Source organism: Equus caballus, chromosome 1 (genome assembly GCF_041296265.1).
Source record: "Equus caballus isolate H_3958 breed thoroughbred chromosome 1, TB-T2T, whole genome shotgun sequence".
NCBI lineage: Eukaryota > Metazoa > Chordata > Mammalia > Perissodactyla > Equidae > Equus > Equus caballus.
Window position 1 is genome coordinate 176,350,194 of NC_091684.1, and position 27,324 is coordinate 176,377,517.

At 41.7% G+C, this 27,324-nt stretch overlaps 1 long non-coding RNA gene across 1 annotated transcript; it reads right to left on the reverse strand.

Moving 5' to 3' along the window:
- Nucleotides 1-64: 64 nt before the first annotated feature.
- On the reverse strand, nt 65-25,585 carry LOC102150071 (uncharacterized). Its single transcript, XR_289031.4, has 4 exons — nt 25,455-25,585; nt 25,251-25,351; nt 7,604-7,818; nt 65-1,251 (listed from the first exon to the last, which is right to left on the reverse strand). It is a non-coding gene; the product is annotated as an uncharacterized lncRNA (long non-coding RNA).
- Between the last annotated feature and the right edge of the window lie 1,739 nt (nt 25,586-27,324).

Genomic DNA, 27,324 nt, shown 5'->3' on the forward strand with positions numbered 1-27,324 from the left:
CAAACCCAGAGTAGACTAATACTAGCTTTTATATTTATCTTTGTAGTTCTTTTTACTAGAGATCTTTTTTCTTCATTTGGATTCAAGTTGCCATCTAATGCCCTTGTTTCAGCCTGAAGGACTCCTGTTAGCATCTCTTGTAGGGCAGGTCTACTAATGATGAATTCCCTTAGCTTTAGTTTATCTGGGGATATCTGTATTTCTCCATTTTTTTTGCAGGGCAATTTCACCAGATATAGAATTCTTGGTTAACAGGCTTTTTTTTCCTTTCAGTACTTTAACTATATCATCACACTGCATCCTGCCCTGAGTGATTTCTGATGAGAAATTGACAATCTTACTTTGAATCATACGTCCATGATAAGTCACTTCTTCTTGATACTTTCTGTATTTACTCTTTATCTTGGCATTTGACAGTTTGATTATAGTGTATCTCAGTGTCGATCTCTGAGTTTGTCCTCCTTGAAATTTGTTGAGCTTCCTGGATTTGCATATTCCTATGTTTCACCAGATTTAGGAAGCTTTGGGCCATTATTTCTTCACATATTTTTTTCTGATCCTTTCCTTTTTCTCCTTCTGGGACTCCCATAATGCATCTGTTAGTATTCTTGATAGTTTCCCACGGGTCCCTTAGGCTCTGTTCATTTTCTTCATTCTTTTTTCTTTCTGCTCCTCAGACTGGATTCTTTTCTTTGCCCTGAAAATTCATTGATTCTTTCTTCTGCCTGGTCAATCTATTGTTGAATCTCTCTTGTGGAATTTTCATGACGGCTGTTGTACTTTTTAGCTTCTAAATTATAATTTCTGTTTATCTATGGATATTATCTACTTTTTCATACATTGTTCTTGATTTCCAGAGTTCCTTTCATATTTTCCTTTAGTTCTTTGAATATTTTAAAGACAGCCAATTTACATTTTGTCTTATATGAACAATGTCTGTGTTTCTTCAAAATGTTTTCTGTCAATTTATTTTTCCCCCTGTGAATGGATCATATTTTTTTTGTTTCTTTGTGCCTGCAATTTTCCAATGAAAAGTGGGAATTTTGCATATTGTAATGTGGTAGCTCTGGAAATAATGCTGTCCCTCTGCCCAAGGGATGGGCATATTTCTTGTAGAGTGGTACAGTTATCCATTTGTTTAGTGACTTTTCCAAACTTTTTTACAAGGACTATATTCCTTGTTTGTGTGGTCACTGGAGTCTCTGTTACCTTATCTCTATCTAGTTGTGTCTGAGAAAACTGCTTCAATCTCTGTCAAGACAAGAAGCAGAGAAATATTTCAGAATACAGTTCATGGCTTTGGTGGTGTTTGAAGTCTCAAGTAACAAGTCAGTCCCTTGATAAGACAAGGCATGACCGGGTCAACACAGCACAACACTATGGCAACTTTATTTGCTCTGTTTCTGGGATGACTGGTGGTCATTCTGCTGACTGGAAGCTAGAAAATTCAGGGCTTTATGTCCACTCCAGCCCAAAATGACTCTCCTCGGAATTGCTAGAGGTCCCATAATTTCATTAATCACTCCCATGCTTTAGTATATTTGGAAAGCACCAGCTCCTCATATAGGAAGGAAAAGTTAGAGGAGGACATGAAACCCCTGAGTCTCAGGCCCTGCCCTTTCCCACCACCCTCATTCCTGGCCCTCACCCAACTTGGTTTGGCTGTTTAACAGTGAGGCTAGGGCGCTGAACTTAGCCACCTTTACAGCATAGACTGATAAGCCTAAGAATGGAGGGAGTGGGAAATTCAAGGAAAATTTTCTTTTAACCTCAATGGCTAGTCAAATGGCCAAGGTCATGGAAGAACATCCTCACAAATCCAGAAGTTGTAATACAAATTTAAGGGAGTGAAAAGCTCAGTGAGGAGGCAGACATGTGGAAAAGTGTATAGTACAGGCGCCTTCCTAGAAAGAATCCTACTTGGAAGAAGCCTCAGTGGAGAGACTAAATTTCTTCTCAGATTTGACCAAATAGAGAAAGACTAAAAGATGGTGAAAAGCATTTATGACTTGTAATTTTAAGAAGCTGTGTTGAAGTGAAAGTTTATAATAAAAATATATCTAGAAAAGAAGATATGATTCTTCAGTTTGTTGAACAAATGAGACAATAATATCCAATGTCATAATATCGGCTAATATTTATTGATCACCAACCACTGATCCTTGCCCCACCATCTGAGTTCCTACTGATGTTTCTTCCATTTCACAAATGAGAAAGCTAAGACCCTGAAGAGCTAAGGGACTTGTTCCACATGACTCAGCTCATGAGAATGGAGGGGGACTTGGGATGAGAATGCAGGGATCTGATTCCAAAGTCTGGGATCTTCTCCACACCTCTACAAGCTTAACCATATCATATAGAGTTCAAGGAATCTGGGGGAAATTTAAGCAGGTGCTGAGGAGTAAAAGTTTCTATCTCTATCTTTAATATGTGACTCTAGTTCTCTTAGAAAAGAAAGATTCCTCAGTGTCCACCATACTGTGATGGAAATTCCATCATATTGTGATGGAAAATGTCCTTGACATCACACAATCCCTTTGCTTTTATTCTTCATTCTCCTGATTTTCTTCCCTGACGTGTAAGAGAATGTCATGCTTGGCCCATGAGGGGCAATCCCCTTGGGCCTTAGCCTCTTACCGAATCACATCTGGTACTTATTGGATGTGGTCAGGGCCATTCCTTGCAGAAATGACAATGGCACAATGACATGACATTCCTGTACTCATACATGGCATTTGAGTCTGCTGCTATAAACCACTTTCCTTGAGTCTGATCATTCTCTTAAGTTCAGCCTGAAATCTGAACCTACAAGCATAAAGGGCCCGAGGTGATTTCATTTGACCATGAGACTCAGCCATGCTCTTGAGAATAGATTCCTGCCTCAGATAGGAGTTGTCTCTACATTCCTATTAGGAAGCTGGGATGATATTTAGAATTTCTGGGGTGTTTCCAGGGCATCAAAAACAGTTTTCAGGGAAAGACGTGTCAGTGAAGGAGAACCTAGGCTATGTGTGGGAGTGAGGAAGATTGTACTTCCGTTTTGCCTCTGTAGTGGTAAGGATAAGGGAGAGAGGGCAGGATTGGGGAGAGAAAAATGTCTATAAGACAGATATAAATTTATGAGATTCCCAGAGTTTTGGTAACCACTAGAACACCCTTTAATTTCTCCTTGTTGCCCACTCTAATCATTGCCTAGCCTCCAACAAAGAGCAACGTGTGGATGTTGGCTTGGGGATAATTCAGTAAAGCTCTGGTGTGGGTCAATGTCTGGGGTGAGAGTAGACAGAGGACTATAGAGGAAGGGGGAGGAGAAGTGGGCTTGGGTGAGAACAGTGTGCCCACCTCCTCCCCACGGGGGGCAGGTGTTGACCGCACTTCTGGGTGGGAGCAGGTTGGAAGGGAGTGATGTTCTGGGTTGTGATGTCAGTTTTGATGTGACCTTGGATCACACTCAAGACTCCTCTCCCCCAAATCTCTACCTGAGAGTCTTTAACTCCCCATTAATTTAGCCCACCTAGGCCATTTCCTTTCCCCAAAGCATTCATTCCCACAGGGCCTAAAGGTCACACCTTAACCTTCTGGAGTAAATAAGTTCTTTCTTCTCCCATCTCACTCAGGAGCTAGTGCAGTGTGCTTTCTTACTGTGTCATTACGGGATGTGGCAAATGGTTTGGTTTGGGGTAGATAAGTGGGGTGCTGCTGAATCATTTACGAGAACCTCTAGTATACGCGTGCAAAATTGGTGGGTCTTTGTCTTTCTTTCTGTCTCATGGTTCAGCGTAGATATAAGGAAGTTTTATATTTGCAGAATATAATTCACACCTAAGAATTCTTGTGTCATGTCTCCTATCTGTCCTCCAGTCTTGACATGACATTTGCTATTAGTAGGGCCCCCGCCCCCCACTGCTATTAAACTTCTATTTCTGACCAAGTACTAGGAAGTAGCACTGGAACCACATGTGGACAAAGCAGAAGATCTGGACCATTCTAGCCTGCCCTTCAAAGGCTGCACATGAGAAATCAGGAATTGTAGAAACCTGCTGGGCCACTGAGAGCATTTTACCCTTCAACCTGCTGCAGGATAATTTACTGAGATACCAAAGACTATTATTCTCTCTGTGCTCTCTCTGGCTGAATTTGCCAGAACCTCCAGCATATGATTGCAACACTCTAAACATTTTTAATGTTGCCTTGTCTCAGGTTCCTAAGCGAGGAAAATGGAGGATGGACCTGTTACTGGACCACACTTAATTCATGAAGTCATTGAACTCCACCACTGAGGGTTTTAGGAGTCAGCTTTCTGGCCCCCTGGTGATGAAATGTTAAGACTTTGGCTGAGCAGCTCTGAGCATCTTAAATACCTACACATAAATACCTAGTCATGAGTGACGTTCGATAACTCCTGAGGAGATGATGGGGACCAGGATGAGTGGAATTAGCATTGGCTTGTGTCTTTGGCTTGGCCCTTGCCTCCCAGAAATCTCATCTTTCCTGAAGTCTCACGGGGGCAGGGAAGTTAGACATTTTTGTTGACCCCATAGAGGATATAACAGATAAGAGGCAGAAAGCTTTGTCCCAAGAGGGTGCCACCCTGGGCTCTGCTGAGTGTCTCAAAAGAGAGGGTCCCCACTGGTAAACCAACTCCCAGCATACATGTGTAGGAAAAGATGGGTGGGGGAGGGGGTGTGCATCATGCTATCTTCAAATGGGTCTTTATTTGGTCTCTGCTTTTTAACACAATACAGCTTGGGGGAAATCAGGGAAGAGAGAAGGCCAAGGGCATTACTATGAATCGACACCTCACTATGTTCCCAGGCATATGTGATTCATATATATGATCTCACTGAATTCTCCACTCTCTGCATGGGCATTCTCAGGAATCACATTGTAAAGTGAAATAGACCCAGAGAAATTAAATGATGTGCTCAAGGTCACATGGTTACAGAAAATGTGTACACACACATACATGCACAGCACACATGCATGCCCAGCTGCAAACTCTCTTTTATATCACTCTAAGAGGTGGTGGAAGCCACAGCGGGCAGATCTTAGCTCAGCAAAGGAGAGTGTTCTGACAATCAGAGTTCTCTTAGAATGGCACTCAGGTGGCCCAGGAGCTTCCTCTCCACGGAATTGTTGTGAGAGAGGCTGGCAAACAGATTCCTCAGGGGCCAGGAAGGTTATCTTGGGTGTAGACATAAGATCACTTAAAACTTTGCAGCTCTGAGCCTTTATCTCTCAGTTGAGGACGACCTGACCTGGAGCTTAAGAGCCCTGAGCTCCTGCTCAGTCATATCAATTTCTGGGCCTCATGTCCTCCTCTAACATAAGAGCATCGGGCTATAGCAGAGGCTTTGTAAACATTGTTAGCCATAGAAATCTCTCTCAAATGGGTTATGCATGTGCCCAGGTAGCTTTTTGAAATCACATTTCCATACCTATACCTGTATCTACACATATGTACATGGACACATGTATGCATATTTCACATATGATACACACTGAAATATATGTCTGTATGTGTTCATATATACTTGTGTATCATATATATTTGTGTGTGTATAGTTGTGTATTTTTGTTTGTTTTGTTCCCTTCCTTTTCTCTTTCTGAGCATGATCTTGGAATATCTTTGCTTCAGGAGGATTTTCAGCCCTCAGACCAAAGCTGTGTGAACACAACTGTTCTCCCCATGTTATGAAAGTGGCCAAGATCGTTAAAATATTCTGCTGCAGAGGTCTTTGTGGCAATAAGATGTGAGAAGGCACACCTGCCAGGGTGACGAGAACCCAGAGGGAGATCTTACCACATGTGAAAGTGAGTCTGCTGTGTGTGTGTTTTGGTCGGGGGATATTCATCTACTGCTGTGACTGGACTGAACTCTAAAGCCAGATAAGCATCAAGATCTGGGAGGGGATTCCTGACCTGCATGCCCAGCTCCACTGACCAGGTCCATGGGAACCAGTGTCAACACAGAGGCTCTTATCACACATGTGGCCTCCAAGTTAAGAGCTGGCCAATTTTGAGGGTCACTGTGACCTTGAATGCTAAGGAGCAGTAACCATGGTGGCCTGTGGGTTGGAGGCTGTTCTCCATTTTTCTGACACCACGTGAGCCTCCCTGATCTGGTGTGATTTAAGGAAGATAAGGAACTGGGGTATGTCTTCCAAGTCAGTGTTTGTACTGAACTTTTTACCCATAGGGCACCCTAGATGTAAACCATAAAGAAATGGCTGTCCTGGTTGTGTTTTCCTCCTTGTATCTCTCTTCCATCCAGAGGTGGGGCTCCACTGACCACAGGACTGGAAACTTCATTTCTAATCCCAAACACTGCTGTTCAGGAGACAAATGTGACAGTGCACATGAAAACTGGAAGTGGTAAGACAGATGGATGTTGTTATTCTCTGACAAGATGATTTTCACTTGTTTGGATTTCCCCCACAGATTCAGAGCAATCTGACCAGCCTGGACAAGAAAGGAAACTTGGGGAAATTCTGATGAAAGTCCTTTGGGCTGTAAGTTTCATGAGGGTAGGACTGGTGTCTGCCACGTTCACTTCTGAGCCTCCAGTGCCTGGCACATAGCGGGTGCTCGATATTCGTTTGCTTGCTGATTGATGGCAAAAGTAATGCTGATCAGTCCCTCTGCAAAGACTCCCTCCCTTACTTGACTGGCAGCTATAGCCCAGGTGGGCAGCAAAAGTCTGAGGGCAGAAGCCAGGTTACCACAGGTGACAAAGAGACAGGCTCTGAGTGAATGGTCTATGAGCCAATTCTAGCCCATAGGGGCCATGGGGCTGGATGTGAGGAGCTCATCCAGGAAGAGGTGTGGAAAAGCAGCAAGCCGGCTCATAACACAGCAAGGGTTTATGAGGAGGTGGTGGGAGGTGGGAGAGAGGAACATGCTGAAAACTGTGGAGAAACATAAGCAGAGGCTAGCCTGCCCACAGCTGGTACCCAGTGACTGTTGTTCAACAAATAGAAGAGAAATCAGTCATTTCCATCTAATTATTAAGGTCATGGCAGCCTCCATGCAGGGAGGTCTGCACTCTTCCCCAAGAAAATGGTCAGTCAAAGAGGGGGCTCTCCTTGATCTCTTTCTCCAGGACAGAAAGCTCGGGATCTTGGTGAAGACCTGCGAGGGTTCCATTTTTCATCCAAAGGAGACCATGCCCTGGGCAGCATTGTTACACAGGAGGAGCCCCCAGAGTCTCCTGTACGCAGAGGAAGGGAGGACTGTGCTGGGCTCCGTGTGGTCCTGCTCTCCCCATCTCCCCGAGGTGAGTGGTCTCTGTTTGGGTCTGTGTGGGAGATCAGGGGCAGTCCTGGGGTCCAGCCCTGGCCTCGAGTGTTCTCCCAGCTTGACCCTGGCCTAGCCCCTACCCACTGAGCTTCTGTGAGGCTGCACCTCTGGAGCTGCTGCCTGGCTTTGCGCAGGCCGTGCTGTCACACAGGTGTGAGCTTGAACTTGGCTCACTAGGGCTAATCCCCGGCTTGGGGATGCAGAGCCTGGGAGAAATAGCCACCATTTTCTTCACACAAAGGCGTAGTTTAATACCCAGTAGCCACATGGTGAGAGTCCTGAGGGGGTGCCTGTCCATACTTACAGCTGTCAGTGGGGGCGGCTTTTTCTGAGGCTCCGTATTACTTTCCTATGGCCACTGCAACACATTCTCACCAACTTGATGTCTCTAAAGGGTGGAAATGTATTTCCTCACAGTTCTGGAGGCTAGAAATCCAACATAAGTTTCCCAGGGAATCTGTTTCTTTCCTCTTCCAGCTTCAGGAACTGCATTTCTTGGGTCACAGCCCCTTCTTTCACCTTCAAAATACACAAAAATATAATTCAAGGAAATACCAATAAGCCAAATTAGCAGGAAAAAAATAGCATTATCTAATATTCATCGCCTACTTACTACCGCCACCAACATTTTCCTGTCTATTTTAATAGGTATTTTACTATGGAAATATGTATACTTCATAAAATAAAAAAGGGATAATGTTACTCATAAGAATTTTCCCTTGTTTTATTGAGGTGTAATTGACATATAGCACTGCGTACGTTTAAAGTATACAACACAATGACTTGAATTGCGTATATTGTGAAATAGTCAAAGCAATGATTTAGTTAACATCCATCATCCTTCTAACATGATTTGTCTTGGTCCCTGCAGTGCAGGGGGTGCTTCAGCCTCGGTCCTCTGTTCTAAGATTTTCTCAGTGGTGTTATGTTCGTGAATAGTTGTTGGTTGTTCTTCTCATGAGGGGGAGCAAAGTCAGGAATGACCTATGTTGCCATCTTGGTGACATTGCTCTCCCACACATGAGATTTTGTAACCTGCTTCTATCACATGGTCATATATGGCTGTCAGGAAATACTAGTCATCATTTCAATGGCTGCTTCTATTTTGTCATTTGCATGTGGCATATGAACTTACAGCAATTTACTTACTGATGCTCTTTTTGCTTTAGTTCAAGGTTGCTCTCATTTTTAAACTTTTTGCTAGTATATACCACATTGCAATGAACAACCTTTAAGTACTTGTCCCATTTTCTGAGAATAAGTACATAAACTGGGTTTGCTAGTTCAAAGCATACTTGCATTTTTAATAGATTATTCCATGAATTATGTTTTCTATTTTTTTATTTACTTTTTTCAATTTTTATTTTTTTTGGATGTACATCATATTTCGAATTCTGTATACATTACATCATGTTCACCAACCGAACACTAATTATAGTGCATCCCCTCACATGTGACCCTAATCACCCCTTTTGCCCTCCCCCGTCTCTCCTTCCCCAATGGTAACCACCAGGCTAATCTCCAATGCTATGTTTTTTTTTGTTGTTGTTTTTGTCTTCTACTTATGAGTGAGATCATATGGTATTGGACTTTCTCCTTCTGACTTACTTCACTCAGCACAATACCCTCAAGGTCCATCCATGTTGTCACAAATGGCCAGAATTCATCATTTCTTATGGCTGAGTAGTAGTCCATCATGTGTAAATACCACATCTTCTTTATCTATTCATCCCTTCAGAGGCACCTAGGTTGCTTCCATGTCTTGGCTATTGTGTATAATGCCACAATGAACATAGGGGTGCAAGTATCTTTATGCCTTTGTGTTTTCAAGTTCTTTGGATGAATACCCAGCAGTGAAATAGCTGGATCATATGGTAGATCTATCCTTAATTTTCTGAGGATACTCCAAACTGCTTTCCATAGTGGCTGTACCAGTTTGCACTGCCATCAGCAGTGAACAAGGGTTCCCTTCTCTCCACACCCTCTCCAACATTTGTTGTTTCCTGTCTTGTTAATAATAGCCATTCTGACCAGAGTGAGGTGATACCTCATTGTAGTTTTGATTTGCATTTCCCTGATAGCTAATGATGTTGAGCATCTTTTCATATGCCTGTTGGCCATCAGTATATCTTCTTTGGAGAAATCTCTCTTCAGATCTTTTGCCCATTTTCTAATTGGATTGTTGGTTTTCTTGTTGTTGAGCTGTGTGAGTTCTTTGTCTATTTTGGATATTAACCCCTTATCTGATATGTGGTTTGCAAATATCTTCTCCCAATTGTTAGGTTGTCTTTTTGTTTTGTTGATGGTTTCCTTTGCTGTGCAGAAACTTTTTAGTTTGATGTAGTCCCATTTTTTCATTTTTTTTTTTTGTTTCCCTTGCCTGGTCAGACATGGGACTTGAAAATGTGCTACTCAGACCAAAGTCATAGAGCATACTGCCTAGCATTTTTTTGACTTACTGCACACATTAGCAAATTGCTATCTAGGGAGAGGGTGGAGCAAAATGGCAGGGTGAGCTGACCCGGGACTCTCTCCCCTCCAAACCACAACAAAGCATTGGAAAAACTGAATTTCAGCCAATAATCCTAATGCCAGACCATCAGAAAACTACAGAAACATGACCACAGAGGACGGAGAGGCTGCAGCCGGCCTCGCAGGAGCTGTAATGGGACCAGAGATCACTTCACTCCCTCCCCTAGAGACTGGGATCACTGCCACAGGTGAGGGAAGGAGTGGGGGAGGGGCCGTGTGACCAGGGATCATCCAGGACTCCCACAGCCACTGCAGTGGAAACCTGCTGATGGGGGAAAGCTTCCATGCATGAGGACCCATCAAACCAGGGCCCCGGTTGACCAGAGAATGAGAGCTGGTCAGAATCCAGTTCGGTGGGCGAGAGAAAGTGCCCCTCCTCCCCAACCCGCGCTGGGCACGGCCATCTTGCCTGAAGGCGGAGAGCTCTGAACACATGGCTCTCATCCCCCATCTACTGGCAACAGGCTGTAACTGCAACCGAATACTATCATCATCCGCAAAAACCACTCCTCTACCATCTAGCAATTTATAAAAGCTCCAGACAAGAGGGAAAACAATAAAAGCACAGAATTAAGTCCTGAGGACTTGGAAATAGGTAAACTAAGTGAAAATGAGTTCAGAGTAGCTATCATCAAAAAACTCAATGAGGTAGAGGGAAAGATAGAGAAACAAGTCAGGGAGTTCTGGAGTTACTTCACAAAACAGATTGTAACTATAAAGAAGAATCAAACAGAAATACTAGAGATGAAAAATACAATGGATCAGATAAAACAGAATAAGGATACCCTGAATGCCCGTGTAGATACCATAGAGGAGCAAATTAGCATAATCGGAGATAGACAGGCTGAATGGCTCCAGACAGAGGAAGAAAGAGAACTAAGAATTAAAAAGAATGAGGAAAATATCAGAGAAATAGCGGATTCAATGAAGAGAAATAATTTAAGTATCATCGGAATTCCGGAGGGCTTGGAAAATGAAAATGGAGCAGAAAGTGTCCTAAATTAAATTATAGAAGGGAACTTCCCAAATCTAGGGATTGAGGGAGAAATGTGTGTTGAGGAAGCTTTCAGATCTTCTAGATTTGTCGATGTAAAAGGACCTACTGCAAGGCATATAGTAGTAAAAATGGAAAAAATGAAAGACAAAGAAAGAATACTCAGGGCAGCAAGACAGAAGATAATAACCTACAAAGGAACTCCTATCAGACTTTCAGCGAATGTCTCTACAGAAACCTTACAAGCTAGGAGAGACTGGAGTGATATATTTAAAACTTTAAAAGATAAAAATCTTCAGCCAAGAATACTCTATCCAGCAAAAATATCCTTCAGATATGAAGGAGAAATTAAATCTTTTCCAGACAAACAAAAGTTAAGGGAATCTGTAACCAAAAGTCTTCCATTACAAGAAATCCTCAAGAAGGCTCTCTTACCTGAAAAAAAGAAAAAAGGGACAAAGGGGTCACAAACCACAGAGTAGGGAGACAGATTGATAGAACCAGAATAGGATAGCAAATATTCAACTATAGCATTAGGATAAAGGTAAGGAAACCACCAAAGTAAAGACGATCTTATCACTCTGACTACAAACTCATAACACGAGTTGGAATAAGAGATGAAAATAATAATTTAGGAGGGTAAGAGCAAAGGGACTAAATCAGTCTAGGCCAAGTAAGTAAGAGACCACCAGAGAATAGACTATATTATACATGAGACTCAAAATACAAATTTCACGGTAGCCACTAAACTAAAAAACAGAACAGAGCCACAAAACATAAATAAGGAAAAATCTAAGAAACCCAGCATAAGAAATTGCAGAAGTCAATGGGTAGGCTAAAACACACAGGACGAGAAACACAGGTAAGGCAGGAAAACCAGATAACGAGTGACAGAATGACAGCATTAAGCCCACATGTATCAATAATCACCCTCAATGTAAATGGAGTGGAATCTCCAATAAAAAGACACAGAGTGGCAAAATGGATTAAAGAACAAGATCCAACAATTTGTTGCCTCCAGGAAACACACCTCAGCTCCAAGGACAAACACAGGCTCAGAGTGAAAGGGTGGAAGACAATACTTCAAGCTAATAGCAAGCAAAAGAAAGCAGGTGTTGCAGTACTTATATCAGATGAAACACATTTCAAAATAAGGCAGGTAAAGAGAGGCACAGAGGGATAATATATAATGATCAAAGGGACACTTCATCAAGAAGAAATAACGCTTATAAATATCTATGCACCCAACACAGGAGCACCAAAGTTCATAAAGCAACTATTAACAGACCTAAAGGAAGATGTTAAAAACAACACAATAATAGTAGGGGACCTCAACACCACACTCACATCAGTGGACAGATCACCAAGACAGAAAATCAAAAAGGAAATCGTGGAGCTAAACGAAAAGCTAAAACAATTGGACTTAATAGACATATACAGAACACTTCATCCAAAAACAGCAGAATACACATTCTCCACAATTGCGCATGGAACATTCTCAAGGATAGAACATATGTTGGGAAACAAGGCAAGCCTCTACAAATTTAAAAGAAATTGAAATAATAACAAGCATCTTCTCTGATCATAATTCTGTAAGGCTAGAAATTAATTACAAGATAAAAGCTGAGAAAGGCACAAGGATGTGGAGACTAAACAATACTCTACTGAACAAGCAATGGATCATTGAAGAAATTAAAGAAGAAATCAAAAAATACCTGGAGACAAATGAAAAGGATAAAATGCCATACCAATTCATATGGGATACAGCAAAAGCTGTATTAAGAGGAAAATTCATCGCAATACAGACACATCTTAAGAAACAAGAAAAGTCACAAATAAGCAACCTTAAACTACACCTAACCAAATTAGAGAAAGAAGAACAAACAAAGCCCACAGTCATCAAATTGCTATCTAAAAGGATTGTACCAATTATGTACTCAATATCAAGAAATTTCTACGGCAGTTTCTCCACATCTATGCCCATAGTGAGTATTGTCATTTTTTTAAATCGTTGCCAGTCCAATATGCTAAAATGTTAACTTGATGTTTCAATAATTTTCTCTTTTGGGAGTGAGAGGATGCAAATAGTCAGTTAAGGTTTTGAGCCTGGTTTTCTGTAAGGTTCCAAAAATTCTTATTTATGTTTATATCATACTGCATTATGTGGATATACTATAGTTAATGCTTTCCACTTTGTTATTTAGGCTGCTTCTAATTTTTGACAAATTTAAATAATATTGAGATGAGCATCTTTATGCTCAAAGTTTGTTGTTTATTGTAGGCATTTGTGAACGTGAGTGTATGTGTGTTTCACAGTCTGTTTTCAGGATATATTCGCAGTAGTGGAATTATTGTGTCGTAATGTTACTGGCCAAGGGAGGTTGCTTGCTGCAACACATGCCCATAGTCAGGAGGCAAAGTGCTAGGAGAGAAAGGATTTCTTTGTTACAGCTTGATAGCAAGAGGAATGATGGTGGACTAATGTCCAAAAGAACCATCTACAGAGCACAGACTACACGCTGGTTATAGGGGGTTGGTCTCCAGGTGGGGAAGACGGCTGGTCTCTGGGTGGTGCCTCCATCTGATCTCCAGGTGGGGCAGACATCTGGTCCCAGTTCCTGATAGTCCTTTGATTTATTGGATATGCATTAGAGAATGGAACAAGGCACTATACCCTGATTTTTCAGTTGTCATTGATGATGGCTATCAGCATAGGCTCTCTGCCCGGGGGTCATCATATTACTAAGGAACTCAAAAGAACAAAGTTACCATCTTAAAGCAGCTGGGAGGGGTCACAAAATAGGGTACGCCTGGACTAGTTAATCAGAGATCATTCAAAGTTACAATATGGTTTCTTTTCTACAATGTGGCTTCCCTTGTGTCAACCTTGTGTTGACTCGATATCAATATAATATAAACATTTTAACAAATGGCATTGAATTATTGAACTGTTTCTCCTTGCTGCTGGGAAACTTGCTAAGGAATGGAGAAGACATCCAGGATCCTGGCCCATTAACTACTCTCTGGTTCTTGCCCTGCCATAGTCATTACCACAGTGCAGTACCATTTCATCACTGTGTTTCTCATCTTTAGGACCTCACCTTTACACAGGTAGATGGGGCCAGTGTTCCCATCAAGTACTAGCAATATATAGGGAGGAGCAAGAGGCTCAACCCCTCCTCATGAGGACCAAGGGGTGGGTGGGGACATTTCCGTCCCCTCTCCTGCTCCAACCTTGGTCTCACATCTACTGGGTCAGAACACTCCCTTCAGCAGCTTTCTCAGGCCTTTCTCTTTCCCTTTTCCATTGCTCAAGGGCCTGACCATCAAACATCAGTGATCTGAAGTGGAGTTAGCCCCTTGGACAACCATAGATTTTTCTAAGTTGTACAAGACTCCCCCAAATCCAGAAAAGGGAATTTTTGAAATTCAGGAGCGGATAGGATCCCAAAGTAAAGGAAGAGTTTGCATACCAGATTGGATTAGCTTTTTAGCGGAAACTTCCTCAGAAGAAAACCAACCTGTGATGAATTTGAAGATTGCACACTGAGATTAAACTGTCTTTTCACATGTGACTAGGGCAAGAGTCCACTAAAACGTAATCATTGAACTATTTTCTGTGATTTTGTGAGGTAAAGACTAACTGGCAAAATGATAGGGCAGTGACGAGGTGAAATAGTTCTAATTGTGTCCTTCACAAGAGAAACTGAATCAAGGATGGTTGAATAAATACAAAAGTAACACCCTGACTTCCATCTCTAGTGATAGCAGGCCAGGTTATTTGGACCAACGAACTGAATGAAAAAAATTTAAAGGAAAAACAGGGGGAAACATCCTTTTTAAAGCGTTGACATACTGACAAGACACCGAGGGAATGTCAGGTTAAATTTTGGATATTAATTCTGAAACCCGGAAAGGTAAGCAGAAGTCACGATAACTCAAGCTGGTTTTTCCCTGAAGGTATTTGCCATGTAAACAATTGGGCCTTCCGTTTAGGTGATTTCTTGGGGGAAGAGGTATAAAAGTGAAGGCCCTGGGTCCAACCAATATGGAGACTCAAGTAAGAAACTCTCCTCCTGTTAATCTGGGGCCCCACAGGCCGTCCCTTAGAATAACAGTGAGCAGAACTAACTCTACCCTCCACAGAGAAGAGAGCCTTGGTACTCAACAATGCAGGAAAATGGAGGAAAGGGAAAAACAATCGGATTCTGAGAAGCTGTGACCAGGGACAGCCTTCCTGAAGATTTACAGCCCAAGTTCTCATTGGGTCTCCAGCATGATTTTGATAAAACAAAAATGGCAAGTAATAGGATATATTGGAGTACATGAGGAAGCCATTTTGTGTAAACCTAATTCGGCCTGATCTTATCTTTCCAAAAGGGCCTAAACGAGGCCATTGAGCATGCATTGTACATCTGTTTTAGAGATTCCCTATGGCAAGAGCAAAGGCCCTTGAGATAAAGGTGCAACTTCTCTCTCCCTCCCAACGTTGGCATCTCCTTAAAGATTAAGCATCTTTCTTTAGGCTGGGAACCGATTGCAGCACTCATCTGTGACAGACCAGCCTGAGGCAACACACCTGCCACCCCGCGTCGTTCACTAAGACAGCAGACCTATCTGCCATTTCCATCAATCGCTGTGCTGACAGAGCAGCCTCATGACTACTGTAAAAGGGACATTTCAATCATATGTGAAACATACTCTTTGAGGGTATATAACCACCCTGTATACCCCTACTTCTTTGGAGTGCTCTGTTCCTATGGGAAAGACTCTCCTGGGTTATAATCCTCAGATTTAAGCTCAGAATAAACTCACTCAAATTTTCATTTATAGATTGGTTATGGATTATTTTCGTCGACAATTTCCAGGTGGTTTAGAAGGGAAATGCCTCCTGGGGCCAGGCAGAAGCTGATGTGGGGTCAGTGAGCCGAGGAGTCGAAAGGAAGATTTCTTGGAGTCTCAAGATCTGGCAGTAGTGTTCTTTTATTTAGAGAATAGTGTGGAATAGCATGGGGACAGGACCCATGGGCAGTCAGAGCTGCTGTGTAGGGACAGGACCCATGGGCAGGAGGAGCCACTGCTGCTGCAAACATGGGTAGAGAGGAAGGCTAAATTTTAGGCATAGGTATGTGAGTCATCTCTTTGCAAGACAAAGGAAAGAAGATGTAAAACAGTTAAAATAGTATCAGTGCCGGTAGGGTCTGGCCATTGGGTGGTCCCACAACTTTTAGATAAGAATGAAACCAGATTGAGTAAATGGCAGAAGTCACTGCTTAAATATTATCTTCAGCTAAAGACAAAGGAGGATGTTGTGGGGGGTCAGTTACATAAGGTTGCCAGACAGTAATGTCGATGAAAATAATCCATAGTCAGTCTATAAATGAAAATTTGGGTGAGTTTTTTCTGAGCTGAAATCTGAGGACCATGGCCCAGGGCCTTTCTTCCCGAAGGAAGAAAGGGCACCAAAGAAGTGAGGTGTACAGAGTGGTTATATACCCCCAAACAGGATGTTTCACATATGATTGAAATGTCCCTCCCACAGTAGTCACAAGATTGCCCTGACAGCACAGAGCTTGATGGACACAGCAGGTAGTGAGTCTGCTATCTTGGTGGGCCCAGCAGGAAGCAAGTCTATTGTCTCAAGCTGGGGGGTCACAGGTGAGCACAGCAATCAGTTTCTAGGCTAAGGAAAGATGCTTAATCCTTAAAGAAATGCCAACTTTGGGAAGGGGAGGGAAATTGCACCTTTATCTCAAGGGCCTTTGCTCTTGCCATAGGGAATATCTAAAGCAGATATACAATGCATGCTCAATGGCCTCGGTCAGGCCCTTTTGGAAAGACCAGGTCAGGCCGAATTAGGTTTATACAGAATGGCTTCCTCATATACTCCAATATAGCCTATTCCTTGCCATTTTTATTTGTCAGTAAACAACTCAAGTTCTTGCCTTCCCCATTAAGAGTTTCCATAGATAAGGCCATCCCCTCTTCCTCCTGGCACAGAGAGGGAGGCATGGAGATTTCCTTCACAAATGCAACTGTCTCTCATCAAAGCGCAAGCAAATTCCACTCCTCAGAGCCTGCTTCTCATCTGCAGTTTTAAAATTAACTAGCCTAAAATCCTCATCAAAGCCATTGTAAATCCTCTCTGAAGAAGGTACCTTTATTCCAGGCTTTGTGAAGCCTGCTACCCTCAGCCCCTACCAACCACACATGCAAAATCTTTTAGAAAGTATCAAGCTGCACATAATCAAAATGCCAAAGAACACATGAAAACGTGACCCCATCAACGAGAGCCAGCAGAAATAACTCTTAGTGGGGACAGATCAGCAACTACGTGCTTGAGATTTTGGAATTATCTTGCACATAACATAATACAAACTTAAAAATGGAGGGAACAGGAAAATATGAAGTGTCATTAGTGATTGGATAAAGAAATAGACAGAATTTCCAAATATAAAAAATGAAATTGTTACCAAAACGAAAGTGGGTTTTCTCCTGGCAAGTGAAATCAGACTATCCACCAGAAGGAGCTGACTCACACAGTAAGGCGTCTTTGCAGCAAATGGGAGACCATGAGGAATCATTTCTGGAGTCATGGCATCCCCGCACAAAGGGAAGCAGGGATTTTTATTTCAGATGAAGACCGGGAGTTTCAAAAGGGAGAGGTGGATGGATCTGGCCTGGTGGTGCAGGGGTTAAGTTCACACCTTCTGCTTGGTGGCCTGGGCTTTGCTGGTTCCGATCCTGGGTGTAGACATGGCACCATTTCTCAAGCCATGCTGTGGCAGGCATCCCACATATAAAGTAGAGGAAGATGTGCACTGCTGTTAGCTCAGGGCCACTCTTCCTCAGCAAAAAGAACAGGATTGGTGGCAGATGTTAGCTCAGGACTAATCTTCATCAAAAAAGGAAAAAAGAAAGGGAGAGGTGGGTATTTGGCTGTACAGGCTCAGATGGAAAACAGGTTTCCACATACTGCAGGTTGGCCTAAGGTCCTCCTGGAGAGATGTTAGCACTTAAAATAAGGCCAAGGTCATAGGTTGGTCTGGTTCAGGGTGGTTGGTAGCATCTTCTTAACATCACAAAAGGGAAGAAAAACGATTTGGAAAAATCATTAAATGCTTTCACCCCCACCCCTCTTGAATACTTCAGGGTAATTAGTCCTGACAAAATAACAAAATTAAAAATAAAGTGGGTAGATTTGCTTGCACATTGAAGACAACACATTAGAGAATTATAAAGTGGAAGAAATATGTGAAGAAATTATTAGAGCACAATATGGCAAAAACAAAACTAGTCTAGTAACTAGAAACTATTAAAGAAAAATGAACATTGTTTATTTAAAATGATAATCACGATTTCTAATGTGTTAACAAAACAGGGTAGAATTAAAATCCAAAATTGTTGGAGAAGGTAAATGAGATTAGAAGACCTGCATTTCCTGCATTTTCAGGGAGAAGGGTAAACCTACTGATTAAATTTAATCCTTGAGAAGTTGTGGAGACATCCTGTACTTTTATGTAACCACTAAAATAATATGAACAATGCATAACTTCCACATAGTAGAAGGGAAAAAAGGAAAGGTAAAAAGTAATCCATCCAAGAAAAGGTAAGAAAGAAGAGGGGAAAAAACCCATAGAATAGTTGGGAGAAACGCAAAACATAAAGTCAGAGCAGACTTAAAAGCAAATATATCCATAACTATGTCAAATGTAAGCATCCTGAATACTCCAGTTACAATTCAAAGAATCTCAAGGCAGCTGTGAAAACAAACATAAAGATGTGCTCTGTGCAATAGACAGGTCTAAAAAGTTGAAAGTAAGAGAAAGGAAATGGATCTACCATTATTGACAGTAACCGTAGAAAACCATTGTAGGTGTATCAATACCAGACAAAAGTGACTTCAAATCTAAAGTGTCTGTGAAGAGAAATAGGGTCCTTACACAACGATAAACAGATCAATTAATCGGGAAGACAAAATGATTTTACATTTTAATGCACCTATTATATGGCCAGGAAATCTATAAAACGAAAATTGGAAGAACTCCAATGAGATAAATAAACCTACCATCACCTCAAGAATTATTATAGTGAGTAGACCATAAAAGAATTCCATAAGGATATAGATGATTTAAAGAAAACAAGGAACCACCTGGACCTAATAGCAGATTTAGAACATTGCATCCAATGTTAAGAAATTTTTAAAATACACACAAAACATTTGCCAAAATTGCTCATATATTGGGCCCTAAAGCTAATCTTGAGAAACTCTAAAAATGCAAATCTTTGGAATGTTTTCTGACCACAACATAATCAAGCTAGAAATCAATAAAATGGTAACTGGAAAAATTCTTATAATATTAGAAAAAAAGAAATACACTTTTAGATAACCCATAGGTCAAAATAAAATTTAAAAAGAAATAGAACATGTTTTTGGTTGAACAATAACAACAGTAGTACTTATTAAAAATTGCAAAATGCAGTTAAAGCATGTAGAGAAAAATTTATAGTCTTAAAACTCACATATTAGAAAAAGCTGAAATTATTGAGGTGATCGTATAACCCAAGGAAGTAGGAATTGATAAGTGAATAAATTTAATGAAACGGGAGGAAGAAATAATAAGTAGCAGAAGTTAATGAAATAGTAGGAAAACACACGAGAGAGATTTAATAAAGCAAATATTAATTATTTGAAAAGGCTGATAAAATTGACAAGCCTCTGGAGAAACTAATCATGAAAAAAGAGAGGAAGTGCGAATGTTTAAGATCGGGAACTAAAAAGGGAATATTTTTACAAAGCTGCAGACCATTAAAAGATAAGCCAAGGATCTTATTAAGATCTTCATGCTAACACATTTTAAATTTTAGACAAAATAGAAATATCACTGCCTAACACTTTCTCGAGAAGGAATTGCCACCTTAGGTAATACTGGAGCTATCAAAGAAATTGCATCAGCCATCAAATATTTTCCACATAGGGAACTGACCTAGATGGCTTCACTGTTAATTTCTACCAAAATTCAAGGAAAAAGACTTTTTTTGTTTTTTTAAAGATTTTATTTTTCCTTTTTCTCCCCGAAGACCCCTGGAACATAGCTGTATATTGTTTACTTGTGGGTCCTTCCAGTTGTGGCATGTGGGACGCTGCCTCAGTGTGGCTTGATGAGCGGCGCCATGTCCGCGCCCAGGATCTGAACAGGCGAAACCCTGGGCTGCCGCAGTGGAGCACACAAACTCAACCACTCGGCCACGGGGCCAGCCACCCCGTGGAAGGAAAACTTTTAATCTGCAAATGCTTCCAGAAAAGAGAAAAAGAAGGCATGTTACCATCTCGTTCTATAAGGCTGGCATATCCTTGACACAAATAACAGGATAAGAAAGGAAAAGTACAGGTCAACCTCATGCATGATTCATAGACACAAAACCCTAAACAATATCAACTCTCAAAACTAGTCCAACAATACATAGAAAGGTTAAAGCATCACAGGCAAGTGAAGTTTATACCAATAGTGTAGGTCTCATTTAAACTTAGAAAGATCGACTAATGCAATTTGCCACACAAACAGATCTAAGAGAAAAATCATATCATCTCACTAGACAGAAAGGCATTTGATAAAAATCAACATCCACTCATGATAACAAAGATAACCTGTTATCAGACCAAAACAGAAAGAAATTTCCTGAGTCTAACAAATGGTATCTGTAAAACCTACAGAAACCATTTAACCAACCCCTAGTCTAGTAAGATAACCAAGGTTTCCATCCTTTCCCCAAGACTGTGAGAAAGCCCTTCACTCTCGGATGCTTTGTATGCAGTGTGCGACTCTGGTGTTCTCCCAGCTCTTTCCCTTGGGCAGGCTTGAGTCTGGGAATGACCCCAAGTGGGATCCTTTCAGGAAGTCTATGGAGATTCAAGGGGGAGAATATGAAGAGTAGATCTGAGGAAGGGAGCAGGGCTGGGCTGGAATGGAGGAGCCCTGCTGGCTCTTTTTCTACCTTTAATGCCGCTTCCCTGGGCCTGGTGCTCTGACTCTCCTGTTGTTCCCATATTTGGGGCCCTGGGTTCTCTTGTTCAGGGAAGATCATCAGGGCACAGAGGCCGAGCTCCTCTCCTGCCCTGAGAGGGCACACCTGCAACCAACTGCTAAGTAGTGGGTCCAGGAGAGAGAGAGGTCCTTGTGATGGTCCCTCACTGAGCTGGAGGGGGAAAAAGCTTTGGCTTCTCCAGGTTTTGGGCAACAAGAGTCAGAAACTGTTGGATACAGTGTGGGGGTAGCAGCTTGGGCTCAAAGGATCTGTTCATTTTTAAGAAAAACTGAGAAGGAAGAAGTGATATTCCCAGTAATTCTGGGATATTGTTCCCTTTAGGCCCTCTCCCCAGGAAGAGTTTGTTCCTTCGTCCTTACTGGCCAGGACCAGACTCTCTCAGTCACTCTCTAACTTACTGATAAAGCCCCTTTTCCTTTCATGATTAAACCAGCTGGGTGCACTCTTTCTCTCTCTCTTTCTCTCTCTCTCTCTGTCTCTCTTTCTCTCTCTCTTCTTTCTTCCTCTCAGTTGATGCCCCATCTCTACTAGTTGCCCCTCCAGTTTTGGGCTTGAATGAAAGAGCAAGTTCCATGAGGCGGGAAACTTGGTTCCCCGAAGGACAAGTGAGGAGCCAGATCATATCAGCCAGCCGGCTACAACCTCATCCCAATGTCCATTGTACCACAGACGAAAAGACAGCAAATGCCAAAACATTCACACTGCTGAAAGCTCACCAATTTCTGGATTTCACACTTCCAAATCCTATACAAGATTTGCTCTTGCTTGGTTCAGAGACACTGTTCTTTACAAATGCAGCTCTCTCTTAGCAAGCAATTAATTCAGATTTTGTTTCAGACATTGAATGCTCCTCTCCTCCTGTGACACACCTTGCAATTGTTCTGGAGAACTTCCATGTTCTGATGAAGCTTGCGGAGAAGCTTGCCTTTTTTTCTTAGCAGCTTGCTGTGAAGTAGTGGGCAACTGAGGCAATGTCACATATCTCATTGCATGGCATCTTTCCTTGACTTAATCCTTTTTGCTCACCATCATTTTCAGCCTTGCACCACCCAAATAAATGGTTCCCACCATAATCTTTGCTTCAGGCTGTGCTTTCTATAGGACTTACAACAGAACAAAATGGGAAAGTAGCATTTTTGGCATTTCTTCCTTGTATCTCAAGCTGGAAGTTCAAGTTCAGAAGACATCTTCTCATAAGTTACAAACAAAATAATCCTCCTGGATATCCTTCCATTACAATCTTTTCTTCACATGGGATTCCCTTGTTGCAGCATTGGGATATTTCTACCCTCTCACTTAACCAGGGTTTATGATGGAAGGCCTTTTCTTATTCCTTTTACAAGGAGTTACTGGGAAACAAACCAGAAATTTCACCTAACTCCTTTGTTAGGTAGAGTAAAGCCAGCATGGCAGCCTTACAAAGAGCATTCTGAGATTCTCAGCCTCACTGAGGGAAGGATGTTTACTTGGGCCTTCTGAAGGCAAGCATCTTGTGGGGAAAATGAGACGTCTATATTAGCAAATACTTTAGTAACAAAGGAAGAGTTGGGGCTCAGTCCTACAAAGTCACCAGAAAAAAATTATTGGCCTCAAAAGTGGTTGTATTTTCCTCCACTCTTCCACATACTTCATTCTTCCTGTTTTACAGTTGTGTGATTGTCTAACCAGAGAGTGACTAAAACAACGAAAGAATAACTGGATGTGCGCTGTGGCTGCTTGATGACAACCTTGGGAGCAGTGCACATGGAGAGCTTTATTGAATGTTGTAAAAAATGATGAAGATGATAAGACATGATGCAAAACAGAGAAGATGTGGACTTTAAGAGGAGATGGATGTGGAGTAGTAAGGAGAGAGTGGTGAGAAACAAAGTGATAGTTTATAAATTATTTGGTAGGTACTCAGAAGACTCTTGAAGAATCAGTGCTGGAAAGCAGAATGACTTTCCAGGAGCTTCTTGGGATCTCCAGAGTACCAGGCTTGGACGAATCTCTTAAAACTGACTAGTCAAAAATTAGCACATTTTCACATTTTTTTCAATCCGTGCAACAAAAACATGATCTATGACTTTTTCTGTTTCTCTATAGATATTTCACTTCTGGCATTTGCTCTCATCTTCTTTGCCTTTTTTGGATGGCTTTTAGATGGTGTGATGTGCAGCCCCCTTCTTGTAAATCACCACCTTCCACCACTAAGTTTCATTTCCAGGAACGTGACATTCTAGAAGTGAAGACCAATTGTGTAATCTTGGTATTCACTTTTTATATAAAGACGGAATTTTGTCATTTGGAATTCCAGTGAACTTCCTCTTTCCTAAGTGATTTCCATTCTCATCTTTCCTTCATTATATAAAACGACTGTATGCCCCACACCTGATGTGCCACAGCAATATTCTCATCTGAATTCTCACTTCCAAAGCAAGCTCTAGCCTGACTCAGGAGAGGACGGTATATGATATACTCAGGAAAACCTGTGTCAGGCAGACAATAGAGCATTGTGAGTGGGGTGCATATGTGCTAACCCTGTGCCATGGCATCCAGATGGAAGGCAGACATTCCAACGTGGCCTAATCAGTCATAATGTAACCTTGACACTACTTTCAATGCCCTAAATTTAATAAGAATAAAATTGTCCCTTGAAAATCTGTCATTGCAAAAATGCAAAATGCTTGGGGGATGAATTAAGGCTGAGAACTCCTTTTGATTAGCCAATAACCATAAACTTGCAGTTGTCTGCTGTCACCACAAATCACCCGTCTAAGATCTGCTGTGTCGGAAGAGCTGTTGATTCTTCACACTTGCCACTAGGTAACCTCATAAAGAGAAAACCACGGTGGGCCTTCGAGCAAAAATAGAGATGCAACTTCCTGCAAATTCTGAACCTTTCCATTGTTTGAGCCGATATGGGGAAGCCGGCCAACTCATAGGACCACTGGAGAAAAACTCCCTAAGTGAAAGGTTTTATATAAAAGAGATGGAGATGGAATGTCCAAGTCCGGGCACTTGTCTCATTTGAAAAGATACGTTGGGTACTTTCTCTGTGTGTGGTACTCTACAAAGCCCAGGGAATCAGACAGTAGCACTGACAGGTTTAGTTTCTAATCTCAAGGGGTGAGTCATACTTTAGCCAAGTGTGCATACACGTATATGATTATGAACGGCAGCAAGTGCTCTGAAGGAAAAACAACTATAAGAGAACATGACAGGTTAACCTACCCTTTTCAAGAGATAGGAAAGACCTTCCTGAGGCAGTCATATTTACCAGTCCTGCAAATGTACAGTTGAAGATGGAAAGTATTCTTTGATATGTCCAAGTAATTATCTTGAGATGACCACACACCCAGAGGTTCTGGAGTACCCGAGCATTATGAGAAATAATGAGGAGTTTTGAAAAAAGTTAATTTCTTCTATTTTCCAGAAAATATGTGGAATTCAAAGGCAATAGACAGAAACGAGTAAATTGGACTACTTGAAAATGCAAATCTTCTGTTTAACCAAAGGCAACAGCGTAATGCATAAAACAACTATGGATTGGGAGACAATATTTACAGTGATCTGTTGAAAAATAGCATCTAGAATATATCAAGAAGTCTTGAAAATCCTTAAGGAAAACAATGAAATGTAAATGTGAAAGTGATACAACAAACAACTGACAGAAGAGCAAACTCGAATGGCTAAGAAATATTTGAAAAGACAATTTGGTGGTCAGGCAGTGCTAATAAAAACCACAGTGATTCAGCGCTTCACACCTAGTAGACTAACACAAATTATTAAGCTTTGTAATACTAAGTATTGTTGGCAGCGTTAACTGGAACAATAACTTTGTGAAGCAACTGAGCAATTTCCAAGACAAGCGAAGGTACATACACTCTCTAACCCAGCCTTTCCACTTCAAGGATATACCCTCACATCCCTAGAGAAATTCACATCACAGAATGCTCATTGCAACCTTTTCCTATTAGCAAAAGATTGGAAAAAGCCTAAATTTCCTAAGAATGGATAAATAAATTGTGTTAATTGCATGCATTGGAATATATGCGTCCCTTAAAATGAATGAATTATACTTCCGTGTATCAACATGGAAAAATCCCAAAAATATATCATTGATTTGTTTCTTCCAGCGAGGGAAACAGGATGACTAAGGAGTCAGAGGTGAAAGGAGTAGTTTTACTTTTTACTGCTTTTGAAACCTACATTTTACACCAAGTAAATATATTTCTTTTTAAAAAAATGCAATTCATTTTTTAAATGTTAAATAATAAACAGTTTGCAGAGTGCTGGTATAGGATAAACTACTTTTTTAAAGTTTAAAAACAGACAAAACGAAGAATGACCAGCTTACTCCTGCTCCCCTCATTGTTTCAAAACCCAGGCAGCTCACAGTTTAGCTCAGATGGAGTCCAGACTTCCTCCGTGGTTTCTAAACCTGAGTACTGCACTGGCTGGGAACAAAAGCTCTTCATTTTCTTCCATTATTTGCTTCTGACAATAAAGACAACAGGAGAAGAAAAATATAGTGAGGACCAGTGAGATAACAGACCCTACACAAGCAGGGAGGGTCTGGGGCCCCTGAGTTCTGACTCACCTTCCGCCTCCAAGGGCAAACACCTGGCGTGTGGAGCAGCTGCTGCTCTGGGCAGCCTTCTGGGGAAGCCCAGCTCCTCTGGCTGAGCTTGACAGCTCTGCTCCTTCCTTCTTCAAGACCGTTTACTTCCTTCTGTCAGAAAATTATCAAAATGTGCTTGCTGAGTTAGAACGAGGCACTTTGCTGAAATCTGTTGTATACATTATTATAATTAGTAAATATATTGGCTACTGTCTACAATGTGAGTAGCTCAGATGTCTAAGTCCTGGTGTGTCTGAATTCAGCTCTTTACTAAAGGGGAACTGACCCTTCTCTTGGGCCCCTCCAACTGGTGGATAAGGTCTCAGCTGGAATGCTCAGTTGACAGCCTCAGATCACTGGGCTTAGTCTCTTCTCTAACTATTAAGTCCCTCCTCTTTGCCTCCCACTGACCTAGACTTTTCCTTCCCGTTGGAGGCTGAGCCAATCTTCAAATTTCCTAGCGAAGCTCACGGAGAAGAAAATATTCCTTTTCAGAACCCATTGAATGTCTATTGGATGTCCTGACGTTCTGCTGCTATCTTATGATCTCTAAGGCCTGGGGCTTCTGTGTCACGACCTCCCAGGTCAGAACCAGGTGAGTGTTGGCTTATGTCCCCCTGGGCCTGCTCACAGTTCTGCCTGCTCTGGAACCTGCTCTTGCTTCTATCAAGGCCCATGTGCCTTCTAATTGGGTTAGTGTTCATGTTTCTTGAGTGTCTGTGCCCTTGAGGTGATTTTGAACTTGATATAAAAAAAGTTTAATGTCCCAGGAGGGAGATTTCCCAAATGTAACTCTTCAGATGACCCTGAACTATCCCTGCCCCATTTTTCTCCCTCAGTTCATTTAAAAGCTCTGTCACTGTTACTGCTGAAAATCATAGCACTTGTGGTAGGCAGAATCCTAAAATTAGTGCCAGTGACTCTCACCCTTGTGTCGTCTCCTCGCCTTTGAGTGTGGTTAGAATCCATGAATATAATGAGATATCACTTCCATGACTATGTATGGTATAAAAGAGATGATCTTGGTGGGCCTAACATAATCACATGAGCCCTTCAACACCATAGACTTGTCTCTAGCTGGTTACAGAGGATTAAGTTATGGAAACTCCAAGTCTGAGGAGGATTTGATGCTGGCTTAAAGATTGAGGGTCCCATGTGGCAAGGACTGATCTAGCCTCTGGAAGCTGAGAGCTGCCCCTTGATAATAGCCAGCAAGGAGATGGGACCCTCAGTGCTACAACTGCCAGGAACTGAGTCTTGTCAACATCCTGAATAAGCCTGGCAGCTGATTCTCCTCCAGATCCTCCAGATGAGAGCCCAGCCTGCCTGACATCTTGACTTTGGCTTCCAGAGACCTTGAGCAGGAACCCAGCTAAGCCTGCCCAGACTTCTGATCTATAGAACGATGAGATAACAAATGGATGTTATTTTAAGTTGCTAAATTTGTAGTAGTTTGTTACACAGCAGTAGAAAATAAATAAAGCATTAATCAGAGATAATCCACATGAGAGGAAAGTGATATCTTTTTAGGGCAAAGCAAGGTGGAGAAAAGGGGACATGAAGAAAGAAGGCGACCATCACCTCCCCTGGAATGTGATCCTGAAGAAATTCTGCACTCCTCCTGTGTGAAAAGACTCCCTTTCCTTTGAATCCTCTTTTTTTCCTTTCCTTTTCTCCATTTTCTCTCATGCCTCCATCGAGATTGTGTACGTGAGATTGTATATGGAGTGTGCTTGAATGTGTGAAGAAGAGATATGGGTTGACGGATTGGGAGTATTACCTTCTGAAGCAAACAAGCTCTCCCTTCTATTTTTTGGTCCAGTCCAGCTTTCTCTTCTTAGAGAAACTC